At 47.2% G+C, this 26258-nt stretch overlaps 1 protein-coding gene across 2 annotated transcripts in view; it reads left to right on the top strand.

The window, feature by feature from the left end:
- The window catches only part of HTR1F (5-hydroxytryptamine receptor 1F), a 358823-nt gene that overhangs the window by 295500 nt on the left and 37065 nt on the right, over positions 1–26258 (top strand). For both annotated transcript variants that reach the window (XM_088442043.1, XM_088442042.1), the window contains exon 4: positions 224–375. The gene's annotated coding sequence lies outside the window, so the exon portion shown is untranslated. The remainder of the gene's footprint in view (positions 1–223; positions 376–26258) is intronic.

Raw genomic sequence — 26258 nt, 5'->3', positions numbered from 1 at the left:
TCCATCGGCTAAGAGGTCCCCATTTTTCACTATAATAGATGAACCCCACAAACCATTGGATGCAGAGGACGATAACGATGACTGTTATACCATGTACAAAACTAAACCAATGCGATTTGCAGAGCATTTCATAATTGACTTCTACTTTATTCAGTCTTTAATTTAAGTATTCTGGATATTGTAATCTTCTCAGAAATTAACATATTTTTACATTATTTTCCAGGCTTATATAAATAGATACACAATTGGATACTGGAAAATATTACTATTATTCTGAAATGTACAAAGCAAAAAAGACCAAAAAGAAACACCAATACAGGATAATGAAGAGTCACTCTCAATGACTGACCGATGCAAAAGTCACAGACAATGAAGGTATGTTGTTGTTACTACCATTATTAGTGGCAGTAGTAATAATTTTGTTATTATGCGCTTAAACTGGGGCTTTAAAAAAATAAGCAATTATGCTACAGAAATAGGGATAGATTTGTACACTTCTAAATAAATTGGTTATTTAGTTTTGGAATTTTCACATTTCCAAACCCATATTTTGATTTTGTAGCAACTTTTCACTTACTTCCACTCCAAAGTGTATTTGATAGATATCCGTACCAAATTTGCAACTCACACAGCCTCATAATTTTCCTGTTTGGCTGTGTTCACTATAAATAATTTAATTCAAAATAGTTTTTGCGGTATCAAGCCAGTGTTATCCAGTATTAAGCTGGCCCCCAGCCTCCCACCTGTCCGCTAGACACTGTGGTCCATGGGTGGGACAGTGCCTGAAAAGAAGGACTGTCTCGCTGAAATCGGGACAGTTGGGAGGTATTATATTGGATGTACACACCCGCCAATGCACTTGCGATATATCGCTCATAGATAGAACAAGCCATATATCGCTAAGTAGGGATGTGCGCCGACCACTATGTTTTGGTTTTGGATCTGTATCTCCTTCAAGGTTTTGGATCTGGATTTGGTTCTGCAAACCACCCTCAAGTGTTTTGGTTTTGGATCTGGATTTTTTAAATAAAAAATAGATAAAAAGTTTTAAAAACAGCTAAAATCATGTAATTTATGCAATCCAAAACCTGCAATTTGTATTAAAAATCCGAATTCTGAACCGCAAATATATCAGAACCGCGACCCGGATTTACCCGGATCTCCTCAAGAGATTAGAACCGCGACTCGGATTTGCACGGATTCACGAAATTCTGGTGGATTCGGATTTCTGGAGAACCGAACCACACATCTCTATCGCTAAGTGTGTAACCAGCATAAGACTGATACACATCTTAAGGGATGCCACAGATCTTTGTGAACTAGTTGTTATTACACGTGCTAAGTCCCGTGATTCAACCTTTGCTACACATGCTGCTTACCCAAAGGTAGGGCATAGACACCCTAACTCACTGCGCCATCTGACATAGCTCACCAATGTGAAAGATGATTCTGACAGGAAGCAATGCCAAAACATTTGGACACCTATACAATGTCTTACTCTTAAACAGAATGATGGACAATTACTTTAATAATAATGTACAAATTACCATGTCACACAGTCCTTTTGATACTGGGAGGTGAAAAAAAGACAATTTGGAGCCCCTTGTAGAAACCAGCTATGGCGTACTTCCCATCCTCCAGTGTGTACTCTGGAAGAGTGTTTAGCACCGCTGGGAACATTGTGACTGATTGTCGTTGGAGACTGTTTCCAAAAAATTATGAAAATCTGATGTCCACCAAAATAAACTACAAAATCTATGATGAAGACCATGACTCCCAAATACAAACAGTTGTAGACAATTCCAAATGTGGATGTACGTTAGCAAGCTATTTTAGGCAAACTACGCTTGTGTCATGGGCTGTATACGGATTTTAAAGTACATATGAGTGATTCAGTCTGACTTACAGCTGGAAGGATGTTACGTAATGGCAGCTGGTTGGCATCAGGGAGGCGTTCACACGTAAAATAAATATGACATGGGCTTGTAGTGGATTTGCACACAGAGTTGTATCCTAGATCCAAAGATGAGCATATGCAGAGATCTGTCGCTTTCAGTCGAGTCTTCTGTACCATGGTTAGGGCTGGTGCCAATGCTGGTGATAGTGATGCCAGCTGCTCAGATTTAGGACCAGAAACTGTAACGCTGGGTAGTGGTTACACACTACACGATTCCGATGCATCTGAACGACAAATCGTTAATGTCGTGCAGTGTGTATGCGCTACATCGTGTAGTGTGTGCTCCCGTGGGGTTGTCCGGCAGTGCCCGAAGCAATGGGCAAACCCCCACCATGATGAAAATGAGGGCCTGACTTGCAGGTACGGCATTTCCCTCTAGGCCATGCCCCCTTGCCACCAAGTCATGCCTCCTAATTTCAGACGAGTGTCTTTGGCGTACAAAATTGTCCCAAACTCAACCACATGAAAGTTGGGAGATATGCCCGATATGTCTGTGAACCAGGTTGGCCCTGCAGCAGCCCCTATGCCGATATATCTGAAAGCTATATCAGTGCTTCTGGCTGTGTGTACAGGCAACACGCTGACCACCGGTACACTTGCTGCAGGTACTCCCAGCGACAACACTAAGATCGCAACTAGGCAGGCAAATTGAAATGTCCGCCCAGTTGTGATATTAGCCCAGCCATATTGAGCAGCCAATTTTTAAGTGCGTATACCTTACCAATCAGCCTCTCTGACAGCGGATCGGTTATCAGATCGATCCATCGTCTAAAGTAAATGTGTACCCAGCCTTAAAAGAAACATTTTACATATGACTTAAGTCGGGGACTATGGGCTCAATTTATTAACATTATTTTTACTAAAATAAAGTGAAAAAGGGTGTTTTCACACCCTTTTCATATTATTTTAGTATCACCTAAATTTACTAAAGGTCAATTGGAGTAGAATTCGTAAAATACTACTCCTACCCTTAATTATCACATATTTTTAGTAAGCAGATCGCATTTCCCATAATGCGATCTGCCTGAGATTTACTAAAAATAAAATGTGAAAAAATACCGGGGAAGCCCTGTGGTAATAACGCCACCTGGAGGTGGCGTTATCCTGGGTCTCTCCTGGTTACCGGTCTCCTGCTCTGCAGAGCAGAGCCCGGTAACCAGGCAGAGCAGAGCCCGGAGCCCAGCTTCAATGTTCAGCTGTGTGGTCTAAACAGACCACACGCTGATCGCTGCTAAAAAAAAAGTAAAAAATAATAAAACTTACCTGAGTCCAGGGACCGGAGATCAGTGCTCCGGTGATGTCCTCAGTGGCTCCAGTCAGCTGGTCTTCCATCCTATGCAGCTGACAGCTGACCGGGTCACATTGCAGGATGGGAGACCAGCTGACCACAGCCCTGGAGGGAGGACGTAACCGGAGCACTGATGACCTGACCGGAGGTAAGTAAAATTAAGGGGAGGTCACGGGGGGGAGGAGCTAGGCATGTGGGGCGGTCGTGGGGGGGGGGGAGGTTAGTGACGGCCGGTCGGCGCATGTGCAGAACCTTGTCACTGTATTTTTCCTGAAAAGTACAGTGATAAGTCTGCGGAGGGGATTCGCAGGGACAGAGCTTTCTAGCAAGCTCTGTCCCTGCAAGGAATTTTTAATAAATCCCTGTGACATTGCCTGAATTCGCAATGCAAATTCAGTCGGTAGTATCACACTACAACCGCATTATAAATGCGGATTGTAGTAAATAGAGCCCTAAGTATGATTGTTTAAATGTAGTGATCCAGTTTCCATACTTTATATGTAGCTGTACAGGGCTGCCATCAGAAAATATGGGGCCCGGGACGGACAAAATAGACAGGGCCCCTCCAGCTGTGGCCCTACCACAACACTCTGGTTGCTCCTCAGTCCTCCTCACACGCAGTGGCTCGGTGTGACATCATAGTGATATCAGTCAGAGGCATAACTAGGGTAAATGGCGCCCTAACAAAAATGGTGCCCCTTGAAAACTGCACCCAGTCGGCATGTAGTAGATCTACTACATACACACTGTGACCACTAACTGTCTGTAGTTAGTCCTGTGGGATCCAGACTTTTTACATGGCCTTGCTACCATAAGGGGGTAAAAATACATGTTATAGTATGTAAGTGCAACACTGACTGCCTTACTATACAGAGAATAAGAGTTCTGCAGCTCACGCTATGCAATGAACGATGGTGTGGCAGCAAACCAAAATGCAGCTGTCTCATTTTGATTTGCTAGTATGTTGCCAGTTGAATGCCCACTGGCAGCAGGGATAAATGTAGAATTCCTTGCCAGGGAATTTTTAAATGTTAGCTTTCGCTATAATGGAGAAAAATAATAAAAAAATTCAGACAATATCAGTATATGTAATTATATATATTTACAAAAATTGTATTATAATGCCCCCCTGTCCTTATTGTCTGTATTTTGATTACAATGCTCCCCTGTCTGCATTATTCTTCTAGTGCCCCCCGTCTGTATTTTTATTCTAAAGGCCTCATGTCTGCATTATTCTTCTAGTGCCCTCCTACTGTATTTTTCTTGTAGTGCACCCCCGCCTGTATTTTTATTATGCCCCTCCCCATTATTATTTTCTTTACATACAGTAGCTTCTCATCCCATGTTGTTTATTTCATTAATGTCCGTCCTTACCCTTTTCTCCACACACACTCACGCTCCCCCCCGCCTGTAACTTCCACAATATGTACTCTGCTCCCCCTCCACCTGAATGTTCCTGATAGGGGTCTCCTTCCACCACTCGCGATTCGTATCATGCTCCCCCAGGACTGTAGCCTGCCTACCTGCCAAAACGTCCTGTTCCCTCCGTTTTCTCCCGTGCAGCTCCTCTGAGGCATAGTCGTTGCTTCATGATTACATCATGAGCTGCTGCTGCCTGGTCTGCAGTGCTCTTCGGCGACGGCTGTTTTTTGGAAGGAACACCAGGCTCCTTTGCAGCTTTCATCCCGCCCTTATAATGCTACTGATAGTAGTAGCGGGCGGCTAATACTAGGAGTGGACAGGGCCCCCCCTGAGTGTCCGGCGGCCGAGTGTCCGGTGGCAGCTTTGGTAGGAGGCGGAGCGGGAGGGTGTCTCTGGTCCTCAGTCACTTATTGCGCAGCTATTGTGCGGCGGCTGCGTGGTAGGAGCGGGCGGGCCCCCAGAGTGTCCGGGCCCGGGACTACAGTCCCCCGTGATGGCGGCCCTGTACCTATATAAGCAAACTTAAACTGATATCCGGATCTAAATATTTGATTTTCTACAGATCTATAATCCTTATACAGATCTCAGTATCTCTGTTAGTGGCTTATTAATGAATACTGTTTATATTAATTAGATTATATGGAATTATATTGTATGTTTTTTGCTTTAGAGTTTTATCTGATATAACAATTTTATACAGCTTTGCAAGACATATAATTTTTTGGTACTTCATTTTACTGGTCTTTAGCTAGACCACAGGTTCTCAAACTCGGTCCTCAGGATCCCAAACAGTGCATGTTTTCCAGGTCTCCTCACAGAATCAAAAGTTAAATAATTAGCTCCACCTATGGATCTTTTAAAATGTGTCAGTGAGTGATGACTACACCTCCTGGGTGACCTTGGTCCTCAGGCCCCCTGTGTGGGGCCCTGAGGACCAAGCTTGAGAACCACTGATCTAGACAACCTAAGGTTTCATCAGAGCAGTGATATTTATAATTATTAATCCATGTTTTTGAGGTTGGCAATCACCTCTTCATTCTGCTGCATTTTAAAAATATTTTATGTTTTGTGTCTATCAACTTGGTGGTTTGTGTATTTACGGAGAAGTTGTAAGTTAAGTTTGTGAGGCCTCGACTATTCCTGGACTAAATATGGATCTGCATATACCCACTCCTGAATATGAGGAGCGTTTTACTCAACTCAAACTTATTGTAAAGCAGTGTATATTTTCTATCTTTTCACTTTTTTTGAACAATGGGCATATTTATCTCCACTTGGTATTTGTCTAAATTTGAGTCCAATATGGAAAGCTCTGGATATTTAACAGTCTCTGCTTTATTCTATAATCAATATATTGATGTGAACTACACATGATCACCGTTACAGGTATTCAGAGCCAGAGAGGAAGGGGGGCGGGTACAAATTACCCGGGCTTGCTGCGGGGGCCCTGGTCCGGCACCACTTCCCCTCCCTCTTAAGTCACAGCAGCCCAGCACATGCTGCTGTGTGCTGGGCTGCACTGGGAGAGCAGCCGGAGCAGCAGCCGGAGCAGTCTCCTATGCCTATAGGGGGAGCGATCAAGCTGATCCCCCTCCCAGTGCGCAGCGAGCCCCCAACGCACAGCGTCGCACTGAAATGTTTTTATTTTTTTTAAAAATTTCTAAAGGGGGCATGGCCACGCCTCCCGTGATTAGGCCATGCCCCCTGTCACCTGGGTCCGGCACGGCTCTCATGTGTGAGCGCGTGTGTGTATGCACACCCATGCATGTTACATTTTATACTTACAGAATGGGAAATATGGGGTATACGTAATGGATAGACTTGTCCCACTTAAAGGGCGGGATGCATCAATGTGGTTTTTGCGGTCAAACCTCAGAAAATGAAGTTATCGGAGGTGTGGCCACTTATTGCACATGCACCAAGCTCCAGAGTGCAATACAATACGGGTCTTGGATGTGGTGGGCAATGCTATCTTTAGATGGTGTTGCCCAATAGAAGCTTATGGGCTTCTACTGTCAAAGTGCTGTGAGAGCATGCCTGGAATTTGTGGAAGGCTCACAAATTTTCGGGGAGCCCCCGCACCCTCAGGAGAGTATCCAGATCTCCCGCATTCCGCCCCTTCCTAGTGAAGTAGGCAGGATGGGGAGATAATTGCCGTTAATCGCGGCTCCATATTGAGGGGACCGGGCTAAAGGACACGAAAATGCGCCATTTAGCCCCAACTCCCTCCTCGTCATGGGCATATCTATATCGGTGCAGGGTGTGCACACCATGCCCCCATATTATCGAAAACATACCAGTTTGTGGTCCCGCGTCCGGTGTCAGAGCTGCACAGAACACTGGAAAATGGCTGCCGCAGCCATTTTTCCAGCGTTCTGTGCATGCGCAGTAGATTCTGGGCACACTCTAGTACCCAGAGTCTACTGATTCTGCGGTGGCAGGCCCACCACGGCAGTCGGCTGCCGGGGAGAGAGAAGGGGGCCCGTGTGCATTCCCCGTCACTTAAGACGCTCCTGCTCCTCATACTCCTGTAAATCGCGCCAGTTTGCAGTGATGGGATGGGACCTAACGACATAGGAACGTAGCCACGACCCCCAAAGTGGCCAGCTGTGTCTGCTCTCCAGGTATCTTCCGGGGAGCAGATTACAAAAGTCAATAAGTATGTGTGAAAGGGATCCAATCAGATCCCTCCCAGGATCCCCCGCAGCGCGTGCGGCACTCAACGCATGCACAGAGGGACTCTGGGTCATTAAACCCGGAAATCCTTCTATTGAAAAAAACAGCTCTTGCATGCGATGATTGGCGGGATGCTTTGCATGCAAAATATGATGTGTCATGCGTCTCGAATGTCTTTCTAAATATTGTTAAAAAGCATCTACAATTAGGGTTAAAATTAGGGGTGTGCACCGGCCACTTTTCGTGTTTTGGTTTTGGATCTGGATCTTTCTTCGTGTTTTGGATCTGGATTGGTTTTGCCAAAACCACCCTTCCGTGTTTTGGGTTCTGGGTTTTGTGTTTTGGATCTGTATTTTTTTTAAAAAAAGCATAAAAACAGCTAAAATCACAGAATTTGTAGGTTTTTCTGCTCCTATGCTATTATTAACCTCAATAACCTTAATTTCCACTCTTTTCCAGTCTATTCTGAACACCTCACACCTCACAATAGTGTTTTTATGTCCAAAAGGTTGCACCGAGGTAGCTGGATGACTATGCTAAGCGACACGAGTGGGCGGCACAAACACGTGACCCATCTAGGCGTGAAACTGCAGTGGCAGACAGAATGGCAGTTTGAAAAACTAGGCCCCAAACTGTACATAATGCAAAGAAAAAAAAGAGGTGCAAGATGGAATTGTCCTTGGGCCCTCCCACCCACCCTTATGTTGTATAAACAGGACATGCACACTTTAACAAACCAATCATTTCAGCGCCAGGGTCTGCCACACAACTGTGGCTGAAATGATTGGTTCGTTTGGGCCCCCACAAAACAAGCTGGCAATTAATGTGTCCCTGCACAAACTGGCTCTACGGAGGCAAGATGTCATCCTCATCCTCCTCATCCACCGATTCCTCACCCTCTTCATTGTGTACATCCTCATCCTCACAAAGTATTAACTCGTCCCCACTTGAATCCACCACCACAGGTCCCTCTGTACGTTCTGGAGGCTGGTCTCCCTGGAAGAGCTGATAATTCATTTTGATGAACATCATCTTCTCCACATTCTTTGGAAGCAACCTCCTACGCCTTTCGCTGACAAGGTTCCCGGCTGCACTAAACACTCTTTCATAGTACACACTGGAGGGGGGGCAACTCAGGTAAAATAGAGCCAGTTTGTACAGGGGCCTCCAAATTGCCTCTTTTTCCTGCCAGTACAGGTATGGACTGTCTGACATGCCTACTTGGATGCTGTCACCGATGTAATCCTCCACCATTCTGTCAATGGTGACAGTATCATATGCAGTGACAGTAGACATGTCAGAAATTGTTGCCAGGTCCTTCAGTCCGGACCAGATGTCCAAACTTGGTCCTGCCTGCCCTGCATCACCGCCAGCGGGTTGCTTAGGATACCTAAGTTTTTTCCTGGCAGCCCCAGTTGCTGGAGAAAATGAAGAAGGAGCTGTTGACGTGTCACGTTCCGCTTCAGCTGACAGTGTGTTCACCAGCAGGTCTTTGCACCTCTGCAGGCTTGTGTCGGCCGGAAAGAGAGACACCACATAGGCTTTAAACCTAGGATCGAGCACGGTGGCCAAAATGTAGTGGTCTGATTTCAACAGATTGACCACCCTGGAATCCTGGCAAAGCGAATGAAGGGCTTCATCCACAAGTCCCACATGCCGAGCGGAATCGCTCCGTCTTAGCTCCTCCTTCACTTTCTCCAGCTGCTTCTGCAAAAGCCTGATGAGGGGAATGACCTGACTCAAGCTGGCAGTGTCTGAACTGACTTCACGTGTGGCAAGTTCGAAGGGCTGGAGAACCTTGCACAACACGGAAATCATTCTCCACTGTGCTTGAGTCAGGTGCATACCCCCTCCTTTGCCTATGTCATAGGTGGATGTATAGGCTTGAATGGCCTTTTGCTGCTCCTCCATCCTCTGAAGCATATAGAGGGTTGAGTTCCACCGCGTCACAACCTCTTGCTTCAGGTGATGGCGGGGCAGGTACAAGAGTGTTTGCTGGCGCTCCAGTCTTCAGCACGCAGTCGCTGAATGGCGAAAGTGGCCAGAAATTTTTCGGGCCACCCAAAGCGTCTCCTGCACGCCCCTGTCGCTTTTCAGAAAATTCTGCACCACCAAGTTTATTGTGTGAGCAAAACATGGGACGTGCTGGAATTTGCCCAGATGTAATGCCCGCACAATATTGGTGGCGTTGTCAGATATCACAAATCCCCAGGAGAGTCTAAGTGGGGTAAGCCACTGGGCGATGATTTCCCTCAGTTTCTCTAAGAGGTTGTCGGTGGTGTGCCTCTTACTGAAACCGGTGATACACAGCGTAGCCTGCCTTGGAACGAGCTGGTGTTTCTGAAATGCTGCGACTGGTGACGCTGCTGCTGTTGCTGCGTAAGGTGAGACATCTACCCAGTGGGCTGTCACAGTCATATAGTCCTTAGTTTGCCCTGTTCCACTTGTCCACATGTCCGTGGTTAAGTGGACATTGGGTACAACGGCATTTTTCAGGACACTGAGGACACTTTTTCTGACGTTTCTGTACAGTCTCGGTATCGCCTGCCTAGTGAAATGTAATCTAGACGGGATTTGGAACCGGGGACACACTACCTCCAGCAATTGTCTAAATCCCACTGCACTAATGGCGGATACCGGACGCACGTCTAACACCAACATAGCAGTCAAGGCCTCAGTTATACGTTTTGCTTCAGGATGACTGCTGTCGTACTTCATCCTCCTCGCTAAGGACTGTTGGAGGGTCAATTGTTTAGTAAAAGTAGTGGTGTTCCTACTTCCTCTCTGGGATGATGAACGACTCCCAGCAGCAGCAACAGCAGCAGCAACAGCAGCAGCGGCAGCAGGAGGCGTAGCAATGCAGGATCCTCCGGAGGAATCCCAGATAGGAGAGTCAGTCATGCCAGTGACATGGCCTGCAGGACTACTTCCGATCCTGACTAAGGAGGAAATTGACGAGGAGGGAGTTGACGGTGTGGTTTGCAGGTGCTTGGATACAACAGGACAAATGGATTTAGGTGTCCCTGGACTGCTTACGGTCTTAGCCAAAGTTTCTGAACTTGACAGTAACTTATTATGAACGCGCTGCAGGTGCCGTATAAGGGAGGATGTTCCTAGGTGGTTAACGTCCCTACCCCTACTTATTCCACCTTTACATAAGGTACATATGGCAAGACAGTTGTTGTCCGGATTTGGATAGAAATATTGTCAGACCAAAGAGGTGGAATGTTTGGTCTTCTGCCCAGGCATGACCGTGATGGGCTTTTTCATCCCACGGACAACAACTGTCTCCCCCGGAGCCTGATTTAAACAAACCACATCACCATCAGAATCCTCCTCGCCAACTTCCTCCTCAGCGCCAGCTACACCAGTATCCTCATCCTGTTGTACTTCAACAGTGACATCTTCAATTTGCATATCAGCAAGTGGACTGTGGGTGCTCCTTTCAGCACTTGCAGGGGGCGTGCAAATGGTGGAAAGAGCCACCTCTTCCCGTCCAGTGCTGGGAAGGTCAGGCATCGCAACCACCACCACACTTGGACTCTCCTTGGGGATTTGTGATATCTTCTTAGAAAGCACAGTTCTTCGCTGTGCTTTTGCCAGCTTAACTCTTTTGATTTTTTTAGTGGGAGGAGGGCTTCCATCGTCATGTGAAGCTGAACCACTAGTCATGAACATACTAGGGATCGACCTTAGCCGTTCCTTGCCACTCCGTGTCGTAAATGGCATATTGGCAAGTTTACGTTTCTCTTCAGCTGATTTAAATGCTTTTTTCAAGGTCATTTTCCTGAACTTTGTCATTTGGGATTGTATGTGCCCTCTATTATGACATTGGGCATCGGCCTTGGCAGACGACGTTGATGGCATGTTATCGTCTATGTCATGACTAGTGGCAGCAGCTTCAGCACTAGGAGGAAGTGGTTCTTGATCTTTCTCTGTTTTATTTTTATCGGAGAAAGATTGGTCCTCCATTTATGTTATATTGATTTGATATATACGTGCGGCTAAACACAGAAAATATTTTTTTATTTTTGCTGGAGAGTAGTGCACTTTGTGGGTTACACCAGCCTTTAAGAAATGAGCCAGCCGGCTCTTTACTTATGGGACACAGGCGCATGCTTGGCGCTGCTCCTTTGTTGATGCACGTGCGGCTACTGCGCACACAATTCACAAACACAGAAAATAATTTTTTTTTTGGTTTGGACTGGAGTGTACTTTGGGGGTTACAGCACCCTTTAACGGTCAAGCCAGCCGGCCCTTTACTTATGACACAGGCGCACGCTTGGCACTACTTTGTTGATGCACGTGCGGCTACTGCGCACACAATTCACAAACACAAAAAATAATTTTTTTTTTGGTTTGGACTGGAGTGTAATTTGGGGGTCACAGCACCCTTTAATGGTCAAGCCAGCCGGCCCTTTACTTATGACACAGGCGCACGCTTGGCACTACTTTGTTGATGCACGTGCGGCTACTGCGCACACAATTCACAAACACAGAAAATAATTTTTTTTTTGGTTTGGACTGGAGTGTACTTTGGGCGTTATAGCACCCTTTAACGCTCAAGCCAGCCGGCCCTTTACTTATGACACAGGCGCACGCTTGGCACTACTTTGTTGATGCACGTGCGGCTACTGCACACACAATTCACAAACACAGAAAATATATATTTTTTTGGTTTGGACTGGAGTGTACTTTGGGGGTTACAGCACCCTTTAACGGTCAAGCCAGCCGGCCCTTTACTTATGACACAGGCGCACGCTTGGCACTACTTTGTTGATGCACGTGCAGCTACTTCGCACACAATTCACAAACACAGAAAATATATATTTTTTTGGTTTGGACTGGAGTGTACTTTGGGGGTTACAGCACCCTTTAACGGTCAAGCCAGCCGGCCCTTTACTTATGACACAGGCGCACGCCTGGCACTACTTTGTTGATGCACGTGCGGCTACTGCGCACACAATTCACAAACACAGAAAATAATTTTTTTTTTGCTTTGGACTGGAGTGTACTTTGGGGGTTACAGCACCCTTTAACGGTCAAGCCAGCCGGCCCTTTACTTATGACACAGGCGCACGCTTGGCACTACTTTGTTGATGCACGTGCGGCTACTGCGCACACAATTCACAAACACAGAAAAAAATTTTTTTTTTGGTTTGGACTGGAGTGTAATTTGGGGGTCACAGCACCCTTTAACGGTCAAGCCAGCCGGCCCTTTACTTATGACACAGGCGCACGCTTGGCACTACTTTGTTGATGCACGTGCGGCTACTGCGCACACAATTCACAAACACAGAAAATATTTTTTTTTTGGTTTGGACTGGAGTGTACTTTGGGGGTTACAGCACCCTTTAACGGTCAAGCCAGCCGGCCCTTTACTTATGACACAGGCGCACGCTTGGCACTACTTTGATGATGCACGTGCGGCTACTGCGCACACAATTCACAAACACAGAAAATATATATTTTTTTGGTTTGGACTGGAGTGTACTTTGGGGGTTACAGCACCCTTTAACGGTCAAGCCAGCCGGCCATTTACTTATGACAGGCGCACGCTTGGCACTACTTTGTTGATGCACGTGCAGCTTCTGCGCACACAATTCACAAACACAGAAAATATATATTTTTTTGGTTTGGACTGGAGTGTACTTTGGGGGTTACAGCACCCTTTAACGGTCAAGCCAGCCGGCCCTTTACTTATGACACAGGCACACGCTTGGCACTACTTTGTTGATGCACGTGCGGCTACTGCGCACACAATTCACAAACACAAAAAATAATTTTTTTTTTGGTTTGGACTGGAGTGTACTTTGGGGGTTACAGCACCCTTTAACGGTCAAGCCAGCCGGCCCTTTACTTATGACACAGGCGCACGCTTGGCACTACTTTGTTGATGCACGTGCGGCTACTGCGCACACAATTCACAAACACAGAAAATAATTTTTTTTTTTGGTTTGGACTGGAGTGTAATTTGGGGGTTACAGCACCCTTTAACGGTCAAGCCAGCCGGCCCTTTACTTATGACACAGGCGCACACTTGGCACTACTTTGTTGATGCACGTGCGGCTACTGCGCACACAATTCACAAACACAGAAAATAATTTTTTTTTTGGTTTGGACTGGAGTGTACTTTGGGGGTTACAGCACCCTTTAACGGTCAAGCCAGCCGGCCCTTTACTTATGACACAGGCGCACGCTTGGCACTACTTTGTTGATGCACGTGCGGCTACTGCGCACACAATTCACAAACACAGAAAATATATATTTTTTTGGTTTGGACTGGAGTGTACTTTGGGGGTTACAGCACCCTTTAACGGTCAAGCCAGCCGGCCCTTTACTTATGACACAGGCGCACGCTTGGCACTACTTTGTTGATGCACGTGCAGCTACTGCGCACACAATTCACAAACACAGAAAATATATATTTTTTTGGTTTGGACTGGAGTGTACTTTGGGGGTTACAGGACCCTTTAACGGTCAAGCCAGCCGGCCCTTTACTTATGACACAGGCGCACGCTTGGCACTACTTTGGTGATGCACGTGCGGCTACTGCGCACACAATTCACAAACACAGAAAATAATTTTTTTTTTGGTTTGGACTGGAGTGTACTTTGGGGGTTACAGCACCCTTTAACGGTCAAGCCAGCCGGCCCTTTACTTATGACACAGGCGCACGCTTGGCACTACTTTGTTGATGCACGTGCGGCTACTGCGCACACAATTCACAAACACAGAAAATAATTTTTTTTTTGGTTTGGACTGGAGTGTACTTTGGGGGTTACAGCACCCTTTAACGGTCAAGCCAGCCGGCCCTTCACTTATGACACAGGCGCACGCTTGGCACTACTTTGTTGATGCACGTGCGGCTACTGCGCACACAATTCACAAACACTCAAAAAATATTATTTTTTTAGCACTTGGGGGGAGCACCCCTGATGGACAGAGCACCCCCTGGACAACACTACAGCACCCCTTTAGGACTGGGACACTGCACAGGACTTTGGAGTGGACACAGCCCCTATGGAGAACTGACTGCACAACACAGTCCAGCCAGCCCCTATGGACTTTGAAGTAGTGGACACAGCCCCTATTAACAACAGCAGCACAGCACAACACAGCCAGCCCCTATGGACTTTGAAGTAGTGGACAACAGCAGCACAGCGCAGCGCAGCACAGCACAGCACAACACTACTCTGCACTACACTACACAGCCCAGCCAGCCCTAACTCCCACCCTCCCTCTTCACTATCCACAGCCGAGTGAGAAAATGGCGCCGACGCGGGTACCTTATATAGGTTCCATAACCCGCGAGACTCGGAAGGCGGGATGATGACGTTTTGCCTCGATTTCAGATCCGAGTCAGGCGGGAAGAGTCGAGCCTGACTCGGATCTGCCTCGGATCGGGGGGGTTCGGATTTCAGAAGTCCGAACCCGCTCACCCCTAGTTAAAATGTATTCAAACTTATCAAATACTATAAAGCTTGGGAGGGGGGAGAGGGGGGCATAACAACACTTCTAGATTTCCAGTTCAACCTTTGCATATACTGAGTATTAAATCTGGATGAAATAAGAAAGAAAAGAAAGAAGAAAGAAAACTAAGTTTTTTCAGCACAAAAATAAGAGATACAGGTGGTAAAATATGCTTTATACAAGTGGGTAATACTTTTCCTTACACACAAAAAGCTAAAAGATACTTTACATGGGACATTTGTGCACCTAGAGTTTAATAATCAATTAAAGTAGATGAACACAGAACTCTAAACTGTGTAAAGAAAACAAATTTAGATGTGAAAATATGTATTATGGGTCCTTGTTAATTTAAAAAAATACATATGTAAAGAACCATTGGTCTACAAAAGAGATCATTTTACAAAAAGCCACCCTTGACTAATGAATCATTTTTGTTGACCTTTCAATACATTTGTTCTGTGATCCCCTTGTCTTGAAGTATAAATATGTATTTTAGTAAATGAATGTAACATGTCACTGTCCAGTAACACAGTCTACATTTTAGCAGGGTCAGTAATCCTATGCTAATCATTGCTTCATTAGATATTATCGCATAATAACAAGCTTGAAGAAAGCAAGTGAGCTGTAACGAAAACTGATTAATAGCTTTTGAAAGCTTCATCTATAAACCTCAGGGTTAAATCATCTTATCATATGAATCCAATATGCATAAACAAGATATGCAGTATGCTACTTGAGTGGAGTCATTACAGCGGAAGTAATAGGAAGCTTTTCATTCTTCACAATAATTAGTAGGCTGCTCGCTGTCCCTAAACACAAACGTGCTGGTGCACTCTTATTAAAGCGATGCAAGTACCGTCCAGATGATCTAGACTAGCTCAATTATGTAAGCATACAAAGACCTGCTCTCTTGTGAAGGGATCACAGTATAATATATATAAATATACAGTATATATGTATAAATTTATATAAAGTGGGGATGTCACCACTATCCGCACTGTTACTGCCCTGCAGCTGGCTGGGGCCCAGCCACTGGGATGTGCTGAGAAAGGAAGGAGGATCATAGATGAGAGATTTGTATTGCAGCTTCCGTAAGCATTACCAGCAGCATGTCCCCCGGGCTGGGGCACCTGTGCATATTTCCACAGCCTCTATGTGCACCCCTCCCGAGCTGCCAAACATGACGATGAGGAATGTCCTCTTAGCGCGATGTACCCTGTATTTCCTGGGCTATCTGTTGAGCTTCCTTGCAGTGGTGCCCCTATCCGAGAACAGTGCTGACTTCCATGGGAGTTGCATCCTGTTCACAGAAGGCGTGTGACTGAGTGGAAACATCATGCTGGAGAGGGAGCACTTCACAGAGGAGGAGTGGTGGCCAGAGTCCGCTTGCAGGTTTAGCGTAAGGATGGGCATCGGGATCTGATGCTTACTAACCATCAATGTTTTTGTTCCGATGGTAGTGTTTCTACCATTAGATGGTGGCGGTACAATGTTCTGATGGGTTTCTTTTTTAACTCCTGATAGCTATGCCTCACCTGGCTACTGTGTCTGCATCAGGGCATCTTCATGGGTTAATTGGAGGCTATCTCTCATTCTCTGTCTATAACCCTGCTCAGTCCCTGACTCCCTCCCCTCTCTAGGCTGCTGCAGTCTTCGGCCCTGCAGCAGCAGCCAGCCACTTACACAGCATAGCCGTATTTTCTGTGGCTTTCTTCATTCCAAGCCTCAGTTTCAGAAGCTCTCTTGCTGTTTCAGCATCCTGGCCAGCTCCTATACAGCAGCTTGGTGCAATGTTTTTTCTGTAACTTGCTTCTCTAAAATCGTCACTGCTTGCTTCCCTCTTGTCACAGATGAATGGTTCATACATCTAAACCTTCCTCGATCAATGCTGTATAGAATACTATAGAATAGTGCAGAGGTTCTCAAACTCTGGGCCTGATTCAGAGCCGGACCCTCTGAACGAGCGCCCGCTCTGAATCAGGGCGTGTTTTTTTTTTCTGTACGGCCTTTTGGACGCTCGCATAGCTGTGGGTTACCACCCACAGCTTATGCGAGTGTCCATGATGATGGTCGCGATGGTCAAGACCATCGCGACCATCGGGCTTGCGACGAGACCCTGCGGTAGGGTCTCGGTGACCGCAAGCCCTGGAGTGATTTTGGCTCTATCAGAGCCAAAATCACTCCCACTGACATCACTAGTGATGTCAGTGGGGCCGGACCCAGACGGTAGGCGTTCCCATGGGAATGCCTCCGTCTGGCAGCCATGCCCCCGGCACGCCCACCAAAGGGGGCGTGCTGTCACTCACCATCGACAGCACGCCCCCTTTGGTGCGAGACCCATAACGATGGCTACCCCAGCATGCGCACTAGGGCACCATCAACCCGCTTGCGAGCGCTCAGCGCTCGCGAGCGGGTCTGAATCAGGCCCTCTGTCCTCAGGACTCCACACAGGTCATGTTTTCTAGGTCATACAGCAGGTGCACAGGTGTACTCATTACTCACTTACACATTTTTAATGATCCGCAGGTGCAGCTAATTATTTCACCTGTGAGTCTGTGAGGAGACTTGGAAAACATGGCCTGTTTGTGGTCCTGAGGACCGAGTTTGAGAACCTGTGGATTAGTGAAAACCCCATCAAAATCCATCCACTGTTTCAAAAGATTAGCCCGAACGAATAGACAGAACCCTAAACTGGGTACTTTATTATATATATATTTATATATTAGGGGTGAGCGGGTTCGGATTTCTGAAATCCGAACCCCCCCGAGCCCCCCCGATCCGAGTCCGATCCGAGTCAGGCTCGACTTTTCCCGCCTGACTCGGATCTGAAATCGAGGCAAAACGTCATCATCCCGCCTTCCGAGTCTCGCGGGTTTTGGATCCTATATAAGGTACCCGCGTCGGCACCATTTTCTCACTCGGCTGTGGACAGTGAAGAGGGAGGGTGGGAGTTAGGGCTGTGTAGTGTAGTGTAGTGTAGTGCTGCTGTTGTCCACTACTTCAAAGTCCATAGGGGCTGGCTGTGTTGTGCTGTGCTGCTGTTGTTAATAGGGGCTGTGTCCACTACTTCAAAGTCCATAGGGGCTGGCTGGACTGTGTTGTGCAGTCAGTTCTCCATAGGGGCTGTGTCCACTCCAAAGTCCTGTGCAGTGTCCCAGTCCTAAAGGAGTGCTGTAGTGTTGTCCAGGGGGTGCTCTGTCCATCAGGGGTGCTCCCCCCAAGTGCTAAAAAAATAATATATTTTCTGTGTTTGTGAATTGTGTGCGCAGTAGCCGCACGTGCATCAACAAAGTAGTGCCAAGCGTGCGCCTGTGTCATAAGTAAAGGGCCGGCTGGCTTGACCGTTAAAGGGTGCTGTAACCCCCGAAAGTACACTCCAGTCCAAACCAAAAAAAAATTATTTTCTGTGTTTGTGAATTGTGTGCGCAGTAGCCGCACGTGCATCAACAAAGTAGTGCCAAGCGTGCGCCTGTGTCATAAGTAAAGGGCCGGCTGGCTTGACCGTTAAGGGTGCTGTAACCCCCGAAAGTACACTCCAGTCCAAACCAAAAAAAAAATTATTTTCTGTGTTTGTGAATTGTGTGCGCAGTAGCCGCACGTGCATCAACAAAGTAGTGCCAAGCGTGCACCTGTGTCATAAGTAAAGGGCCGGCTGGCTTGACCGTTAAGGGTGCTGTAACCCCCGAAAGTACACTCCAGTCCAAACCAAAAAAAAAATTATTTTCTGTGTTTGTGAATTGTGTGCGCAGTAGCCGCACGTGCATCAACAAAGTAGTGCCAAGCGTGCGCCTGTGTCATAAGTAAAGGGCCGGCTGGCTTGACCGTTAAAGGGTGCTGTAACCCCCAAAGTACACTCCAGTCCAAACCAAAAAAAAAATTATTTTCTGTGTTTGTGAATTGTGTGCGCAGTAGCCGCACGTGCATCAACAACGTAGTGCCAAGCGTGCGCCTGTGTCATAAGTAAAGGGCCGGCTGGCTTGACCGTTAAAGGGTGCTGTAACCCCCGAAAGTACACTCCAGTCCAAACCAAAAAAAAATTATTTTCTGTGTTTGTGAATTGTGTGCGCAGTAGCCGCACGTGCATCAACAAAGTAGTGCCAAGCGTGCGCCTGTGTCATAAGTAAAGGGCCGGCTGGCTTGACCGTTAAAGGGTGCTGTAACCCCCGAAAGTACACTCCAGTCCAAACCAAAAAAAAATTATTTTCTGTGTTTGTGAATTGTGTGCGCAGTAGCCGCACGTGCATCAACAAAGTAGTGCCAAGCGTGCGCCTGTGTCATAAGTAAAGGGCCGGCTGGCTTGACCGTTAAGGGTGCTGTAACCCCCGAAAGTACACTCCAGTCCAAACCAAAAAAAAATTATTTTCTGTGTTTGTGAATTGTGTGCGCAGTAGCCGCACGTGCATCAACAAAGTAGTGCCAAGAGTGCGCCTGTGTCATAAGTAAAGGGCCGGCTGGCTTGACCGTTAAGGGTGCTGTAACCCCCGAAAGTACACTCCAGTCCAAACCAAAAAAAAATTATTTTCTGTGTTTGTGAATTGTGTGCGCAGTAGCCGCACGTGCATCAACAAAGTTGTGCCAAGAGTGCGCCTGTGTCATAAGTAAAGGGCCAGCTGGCTTGACCGTTAAAGGGTGCTGTAACCCCCGAAAGTACACTCCAGTCCAAACCAAAAAAAAATTATTTTCTGTGTTTGTGAATTGTGTGCGCAGTAGCCGCACGTGCATCAACAAAGTAGTGCAAAGCGTGCGCCTGTGTCATAAGTAAAGGGCCGGCTGGCTTGACCGTTAAAGGGTGCTGTAACCCCCGAAAGTACACTCCAGTCCAAACCAAAAAAAAATTATTTTCTGTGTTTGTGAATTGTGTGCGCAGTAGCCGCACGTGCATCAACAAAGTAGTGCCAAGCGTGCGCCTGTGTCATAAGTAAAGGGCCGGCTGGCTTGACCGTTAAAGGGTGCTGTAACCCCCAAAGTACACTCCAGTCCAAACCAAAAAAAAATTATTTTCTGTGTTTGTGAATTGTGTGCGCAGTAGCCGCACGTGCATCAACAAAGTAGTGCCAAGCGTGCGCCTGTGTCATAAGTAAAGGGCCGGCTGGCTTGACCGTTAAAGGGTGCTGTAACCCCCGAAAGTACACTCCAGTCCAAACCAAAAAAAAATTATTTTCTGTGTTTGTGAATTGTGTGCGCAGTAGCCGCACGTGCATCAACAAAGTAGTGCCAAGAGTGCGCCTGTGTCATAAGTAAAGGGCCGGCTGGCTTGACCGTTAAAGGGTGCTGTAACCCACAAAGTACACTCCAGTCCAAACCAAAAAAAAAATTATTTTCTGTGTTTAGCCGCACGTATATATCAAATCGATATAACATAAATGGAGGACCAAACTTTCTCCGATAAAAATAAAATAGAGAAAGATCAAGAACCACTTCCTCCTAGTGCTGAAGCTGCTGCCACTAGTCATGACATAGACGATAACATGCCATCAACGTCGTCTGCCAAGGCCGATGCCCAATGTCATAGTAGAGGGCACATACAATCCCAAATGGCAAAGTTCAGGAAAATGACCTTGAAAAAGACATTTAAATCAGCTGAAGAGAAACGTAAACTTGCCAATATGCCATTTACGACACGGAGTGGCAAGGAACGGCTAAGGTCGATCCCTAGTATGTTCGTGACTAGTGGTTCAGCTTCACATGACGATGGAAGCCCTCCTCCCACTAAAAAAATCAAAAGAGTTAAGCTGGCAAAAGCACAGCGAAGAACTGTGCTTTCTAAGAAGATATCACAAATCCCCAAGGAGAGTCCAAGTGTGGTGGTGGTTGCGATGCCTGACCATCATGCTGGAGAGGGAGCACTTCACAGAGGAGGAGTGGTGGCCAGAGTCCGCTTGCAGGTTTAGCGTAAGGATGGGCATCGGGATCTGATGCTTACTAACCATCAATGTTTTTGTTCCGATGGTAGTGTTTCTACCATTAGATGGTGGCGGTACAATGTTCTGATGGGTTTCTTTTTTAACTCCTGATAGCTATGCCTCACCTGGCTACTGTGTCTGCATCAGGGCATCTTCATGGGTTAATTGGAGGCTATCTCTCATTCTCTGTCTATAACCCTGCTCAGTCCCTGACTCCCTCCCCTCTCTAGGCTGCTGCAGTCTTCGGCCCTGCAGCAGCAGCCAGCCACTTACACAGCATAGCCGTATTTTCTGTGGCTTTCTTCATTCCAAGCCTCAGTTTCAGAAGCTCTCTTGCTGTTTCAGCATCCTGGCCAGCTCCTATACAGCAGCTTGGTGCAATGTTTTTTCTGTAACTTGTTTCTCTAAAATCGTCACTGCTTGCTTCCCTCTTGTCACAGATGAATGGTTCATACATCTAAACCTTCCTCGATCAATGCTGTATAGAATACTATAGAATAGTGCAGAGGTTCTCAAACTCTGGGCCTGATTCAGAGCCGGACCCTCTGAACGAGCGCCCGCTCTGAATCAGGGCGTGTTTTTTTTTTCTGTACGGCCTTTTGGACGCTCGCATAGCTGTGGGTTACCACCCACAGCTTATGCGAGTGTCCATGATGATGGTCGCGATGGTCAAGACCATCGCGACCATCGGGCTTGCGACGAGACCCTGCGGTAGGGTCTCGGTGACCGCAAGCCCTGGAGTGATTTTGGCTCTATCAGAGCCAAAATCACTCCCACTGACATCACTAGTGATGTCAGTGGGGCCGGACCCAGACGGTAGGCGTTCCCATGGGAATGCCTCCGTCTGGCAGCCACGCCCCCGGCACGCCCACCAAAGGGGGCGTGCTGTCACTCACCATCGACAGCACGCCCCCTTTGGTGCGAGACCCATAACGATGGCTACCCCAGCATGCGCACTAGGGCACCATCAACCAGCTTGCGAGCGCTCAGCGCTCGCGAGCGGGTCTGAATCAGGCCCTCTGTCCTCAGGACTCCACACAGGTCATGTTTTCTAGGTCATACAGCAGGTGCACAGGTGTACTCATTACTCACTTACACATTTTTAATGATCCGCAGGTGCAGCTAATTATTTCACCTGTGAGTCTGTGAGGAGACTTGGAAAACATGGCCTGTTTGTGGTCCTGAGGACCGAGTTTGAGAACCTGTGGATTAGTGAAAACCCCATCAAAATCCATCCACTGTTTCAAAAGATTAGCCCGAACGAATAGACAGAACCCTAAACTGGGTACTTTATTATATATATATATATATTAGGGGTGAGCGGGTTCGGATTTCTGAAATCCGAACCCCCCCGAGCCCCCCCGATCCGAGTCCGATCCGAGTCAGGCTCGACTTTTCCCGCCTGACTCGGATCTGAAATCGAGGCAAAACGTCATCATCCCGCCTTCCGAGTCTCGCGGGTTTTGGATCCTATATAAGGTACCCGCGTCGGCACCATTTTCTCACTCGGCTGTGGACAGTGAAGAGGGAGGGTGGGAGTTAGGGCTGTGTAGTGTAGTGTAGTGTAGTGCTGCTGTTGTCCACTACTTCAAAGTCCATAGGGGCTGGCTGTGTTGTGCTGTGCTGCTGTTGTTAATAGGGGCTGTGTCCACTACTTCAAAGTCCATAGGGGCTGGCTGGACTGTGTTGTGCAGTCAGTTCTCCATAGGGGCTGTGTCCACTCCAAAGTCCTGTGCAGTGTCCCAGTCCTAAAGGAGTGCTGTAGTGTTGTCCAGGGGGTGCTCTGTCCATCAGGGGTGCTCCCCCCAAGTGCTAAAAAAATAACATATTTTCTGTGTTTGTGAATTGTGTGCGCAGTAGCCGCACGTGCATCAACAAAGTAGTGCCAAGCGTGCGCCTGTGTCATAAGTAAAGGGCCGGCTGGCTTGACCGTTAAAGGGTGCTGTAACCCCCGAAAGTACACTCCAGTCCAAACCAAAAAAAAATTATTTTCTGTGTTTGTGAATTGTGTGCGCAGTAGCCGCACGTGCATCAACAAAGTAGTGCCAAGCGTGCGCCTGTGTCATAAGTAAAGGGCCGGCTGGCTTGACCGTTAAAGGGTGCTGTAACCCCCGAAAGTACACTCCAGTCCAAACCAAAAAAAAATTATTTTCTGTGTTTGTGAATTGTGTGCGCAGTAGCCGCACGTGCATCAACAAAGTAGTGCCAAGCGTGCGCCTGTGTCATAAGTAAAGGGCCGGCTGGCTTGACCGTTAAGGGTCCTGTAACCCCCGAAAGTACACTCCAGTCCAAACCAAAAAAAAATTATTTTCTGTGTTTGTGAATTGTGTGCGCAGTAGCCGCACGTGCATCAACAAAGTAGTGCCAAGAGTGCGCCTGTGTCATAAGTAAAGGGCCGGCTGGCTTGACCGTTAAGGGTGCTGTAACCCCCGAAAGTACACTCCAGTCCAAACCAAAAAAAAATTATTTTCTGTGTTTGTGAATTGTGTGCGCAGTAGCCGCACGTGCATCAACAAAGTTGTGCCAAGAGTGCGCCTGTGTCATAAGTAAAGGGCCGGCTGGCTTGACCGTTAAAGGGTGCTGTAACCCCCGAAAGTACACTCCAGTCCAAACCAAAAAAAAATTATTTTCTGTGTTTGTGAATTGTGTGCGCAGTAGCCGCACGTGCATCAACAAAGTAGTGCAAAGCGTGCGCCTGTGTCATAAGTAAAGGGCCGGCTGGCTTGACCGTTAAAGGGTGCTGTAACCCCCGAAAGTACACTCCAGTCCAAACCAAAAAAAAATTATTTTCTGTGTTTGTGAATTGTGTGCGCAGTAGCCGCACGTGCATCAACAAAGTAGTGCCAAGCGTGCGCCTGTGTCATAAGTAAAGGGCCGGCTGGCTTGACCGTTAAAGGGTGCTGTAACCCCCAAAGTACACTCCAGTCCAAACCAAAAAAAAAATTATTTTCTGTGTTTGTGAATTGTGTGCGCAGTAGCCGCACGTGCATCAACAAAGTAGTGCCAAGCGTGCGCCTGTGTCATAAGTAAAGGGCCGGCTGGCTTGACCGTTAAAGGGTGCTGTAACCCCCGAAAGTACACTCCAGTCCAAACCAAAAAAAAATTATTTTCTGTGTTTGTGAATTGTGTGCGCAGTAGCCGCACGTGCATCAACAAAGTAGTGCCAAGAGTGCGCCTGTGTCATAAGTAAAGGGCCGGCTGGCTTGACCGTTAAGGGTCCTGTAACCCCCGAAAGTACACTCCAGTCCAAACCAAAAAAAAATTATTTTCTGTGTTTGTGAATTGTGTGCGCAGTAGCCGCACGTGCATCAACAAAGTAGTGCCAAGAGTGCGCCTGTGTCATAAGTAAAGGGCCGGCTGGCTTGACCGTTAAGGGTGCTGTAACCCCCGAAAGTACACTCCAGTCCAAACCAAAAAAAAATTATTTTCTGTGTTTGTGAATTGTGTGCGCAGTAGCCGCACGTGCATCAACAAAGTTGTGCCAAGAGTGCGCCTGTGTCATAAGTAAAGGGCCGGCTGGCTTGACCGTTAAAGGGTGCTGTAACCCCCGAAAGTACACTCCAGTCCAAACCAAAAAAAAATTATTTTCTGTGTTTGTGAATTGTGTGCGCAGTAGCCGCACGTGCATCAACAAAGTAGTGCAAAGCGTGCGCCTGTGTCATAAGTAAAGGGCCGGCTGGCTTGACCGTTAAAGGGTGCTGTAACCCCCGAAAGTACACTCCAGTCCAAACCAAAAAAAAATTATTTTCTGTGTTTGTGAATTGTGTGCGCAGTAGCCGCACGTGCATCAACAAAGTAGTGCCAAGCGTGCGCCTGTGTCATAAGTAAAGGGCCGGCTGGCTTGACCGTTAAAGGGTGCTGTAACCCCCAAAGTACACTCCAGTCCAAACCAAAAAAAAAATTATTTTCTGTGTTTGTGAATTGTGTGCGCAGTAGCCGCACGTGCATCAACAAAGTAGTGCCAAGCGTGCGCCTGTGTCATAAGTAAAGGGCCGGCTGGCTTGACCGTTAAAGGGTGCTGTAACCCCCGAAAGTACACTCCAGTCCAAACCAAAAAAAAATTATTTTCTGTGTTTGTGAATTGTGTGCGCAGTAGCCGCACGTGCATCAACAAAGTAGTGCCAAGAGTGCGCCTGTGTCCCATAAGTAAAGGGCCGGCTGGCTTGACCGTTAAAGGGTGCTGTAACCCACAAAGTACACTCCAGTCCAAACCAAAAAAAAAATTATTTTCTGTGTTTAGCCGCACGTATATATCAAATCGATATAACATAAATGGAGGACCAAACTTTCTCCGATAAAAATAAAATAGAGAAAGATCAAGAACCACTTCCTCCTAGTGCTGAAGCTGCTGCCACTAGTCATGACATAGACGATAACATGCCATCAACGTCGTCTGCCAAGGCCGATGCCCAATGTCATAGTAGAGGGCACATACAATCCCAAATGGCAAAGTTCAGGAAAATGACCTTGAAAAAGACATTTAAATCAGCTGAAGAGAAACGTAAACTTGCCAATATGCCATTTACGACACGGAGTGGCAAGGAACGGCTAAGGTCGATCCCTAGTATGTTCGTGACTAGTGGTTCAGCTTCACATGACGATGGAAGCCCTCCTCCCACTAAAAAAATCAAAAGAGTTAAGCTGGCAAAAGCACAGCGAAGAACTGTGCTTTCTAAGAAGATATCACAAATCCCCAAGGAGAGTCCAAGTGTGGTGGTGGTTGCGATGCCTGACCTTCCCAGCACTGGACGGGAAGAGGTGGCTCTTTCCACCATTTGCACGCCCCCTGCAAGTGCTGAAAGGAGCACCCACAGTCCACTTGCTGATATGCAAATTGAAGATGTCACTGTTGAAGTACAACAGGATGAGGATACTGGTGTAGCTGGCGCTGAGGAGGAAGTTGGCGAGGAGGATTCTGATGGTGATGTGGTTTGTTTAAATCAGGCTCCGGGGGAGACAGTTGTTGTCCGTGGGATGAAAAAGCCCATCACGGTCATGCCTGGGCAGAAGACCAAACATTCCACCTCTTTGGTCTGGCAATATTTCTATCCAAATCCGGACAACAACTGTCTTGCCATATGTACCATATGTAAAGGTGAAATAAGTAGGGGTAGGGACGTCAACCACCTAGGAACATTCTCCCTTATACGGCACTTGCAGCGCGTTCATAAAAAGTTACTGTCAAGTTCAGAAACTTTGGCTAAGACCGTAAGCAGTCCAGGGACACCTAAATCCCGTTGTCCTGTTGTATCCAAGCGCCTGCAAACCACACCGTCAACTCCCTCCTCGTCAATTTCCTCCTTAGTCAGGATCGGAAGTCGTCCTGCAGGCCATGTCACTGGCATGACTGACTCTCCTATCCGGGATTCCTCTGGAGGATCCTGCATTGCTACGCCTACTGCTGCCGCTGCTGCTGTTGCTGCTGCTGGGAGTCGTTCATCATCCCAGAGAGGAAGTAGGAACACCACTACTTTTACTAAACAATTGACCCTCCAACAGTCCTTAGCGAGGAGGATGAAGTACGACAGCAGTCATCCTG

Source organism: Taudactylus pleione, unplaced genomic scaffold, assembly GCF_031769625.1.
Source record: "Taudactylus pleione unplaced genomic scaffold, aTauple2 ptg000303l, whole genome shotgun sequence".
In the NCBI taxonomy this organism is placed as follows: domain Eukaryota; kingdom Metazoa; phylum Chordata; class Amphibia; order Anura; family Myobatrachidae; genus Taudactylus; species Taudactylus pleione.
Note: the sequence above shows the minus strand (reverse complement) of the source record. Positions and strands in the feature narration are given on the sequence as shown.